Below are 2,328 nucleotides of genomic sequence, written 5' to 3' on the forward strand. Positions count from 1 at the left end.
ATTTTAATAGGGTACGCGCCATTAGGGCTTTTTGCGCTAAAGGATGAACAGGTACTGGTTTCTGTGAATAAGCCATTATACCACCAGACTGCAATAGTGGGTACATTTGATGGTATATATTACATCTCAAAAAAAAAAAAAAAAAAAAAAAATATATCCAGCTAACAAGAAAAAAAAAATGCCAATCTCACTAAAGAAAAAAAGAAAAAAGCTAGACAATCGTTCTAGATCAGAGACTAAGAGACAGGACAACTAAGCACAATGCATAACCCCTGGGTTGGGGGAAACCAAAGTAGCCATACAGAACATTATCGGGACAACAGAAACTCTGAATGTGGACTGTATATTAGATACTAAGCCTATACCAAGGTTAAATCTCCTGAGTGTGATAATTATATTGTAGCTATGTAGGAGAACGCGCTTGTTCTTAGGCAATACTTACTGTAGTATTCAGGAATAAAGTGTCATGATTTCTGTAAGAAATTCTCCAATGGTTCAGAAAATACATTACAACTACAAATGTGTGTGTAATAGAAAGAAAATAGGCAAATGTGGCAGAATGTTAATAACTGGTAAGTCTGAATAAAAAGGTCTATGAGTATTCACTGTATTATTTTTGCCACTTTTCTGTAGGTTTGAAATTTCAAAAATAAAAACTTTAGGGAAAAGTACACTTTTTAAAAAGGCAAATAAAGAATAAATAAAACAAATCCAACATTCTTTTACTCTTTGATTAGTATAAAGTTTTCCTACTAGAGAATGACTACTTGTAAGACTTTTCTAAACCATCCCCTGAATGGGGCTAGGCTTGGCAAATAACTCAATGTACACTGCCTACCCTTCCTAATGGTTTAATGTAGGTGATGTCAACTTACAGTGAGTGGCCCCAGACTTGAAAGATACCCAGGAAAAGGTGTCAGCTCATGGTCCTACTCTGCAGGATTGGAACCACTACCTCCTGCATTTCTGAATCCTTGCAAAACTATCTGAAAAGGAGAATAAAGATAAGAGTTTCTCTGGCCAAATTGTGAACCCAAAGCAATAACCTCGACTCAACATAAGGTAAGGACAGTTCTTCAGCCTTTCAGAGGAATTCCAAACTTATTTGTTCCATTAAGATAGGAAGAGAAAAGAGTCTTGGCCAAACCTATTAATACGGAGATTACTAGAAGGAAAAACAAGAGAAAAACAAAGTCCCTTAATGAAATGAAATTTGATACTTACCTAATGTGGATCTGGGTATGCTGGCATCCTCTTTGGCAGTCAGTGAAGTGCTACCATCTCTGGAAAGTATCTGCATTGAACCCTAAAAAACTGGAAAAGTCGGGGGACTTAGGAAGATGCAGGAACTATGATCACAATGACAGTACTGAGAATATTCTGAGATTTTGGTATTAAAATGATCAAACCTACACCTCAAATGTAAAAAGGAAATGGAATCAGCATGAATTATCTAAGTCTATAGTTCTTACTTGATCAGTCTTTTCTCCAAGAGCAGGGGCCAATGTAGGTAACTTCAGCTTATTGGTTAGAGTTAGGTACTTGGGACATCAGGAAGTCTCTCCCTCCTAAATATTGGCGCAGGTCCTGTAATTCTGAATTTCTTTCCATTAAGGCTTGCACCATCTTCTCTCTTCTCAAAAAAAAAAAAGGAATTTACTTCTTAAATATTGTGAAATTAATATACCCCATACTATTATGAGATTCTTTATTCTCACCATGACCTCTGAAAAATGTAATCTTTTTTTCCTCTTAAGATAACTCAGATTTTAAATGATCAGATTATTAAGGCAAAGAAAATGTATGTAATGAAGTTAATGGATACATGTATTGTTTAGGCACCCTTCCAAATGCAAGGTTTTCAAGAAATGTTTCATACTTTGATGATTAATGTAAAACTGTGGTCTCAGGTCAGGCACAGCAGCTTACACCTATAATCCCAGCACTTTGGGAAGCCAAGGCAGGATGATTGCTTGAGCCCAGGAGTTCGAGACCAGCCTGCACAACACAGCAAGACCCCCACCTCTAAATAAGTAAGTAAATAAATAAAACTGTGGTCTAGGTAATAAATAGAAGGAAAGAAACTAACAGAGTTGACTGTAAAATATATAAATACACACACATCTATAGTCTGCAAATGTTTCCTATTTGCAGACTATAAATGCACTACATGATACTTTTCTGATCTGTGCATTAATCCTTACTTGGCTTTCCTGCTCCCTGGTGCTCATAGACTGAAGCAGGCCTTGAATCTCCATTTCATGTTCCACCACTAGTTTGTTTCGATCACTTAGAAGGTCCTGCAGCATCCTTTCCTTTCGCTGTAGA

Source organism: Mandrillus leucophaeus, unplaced genomic scaffold (genome assembly GCF_000951045.1).
Source record: "Mandrillus leucophaeus isolate KB7577 unplaced genomic scaffold, Mleu.le_1.0 Scaffold457, whole genome shotgun sequence".
Lineage (NCBI taxonomy): Eukaryota > Metazoa > Chordata > Mammalia > Primates > Cercopithecidae > Mandrillus > Mandrillus leucophaeus.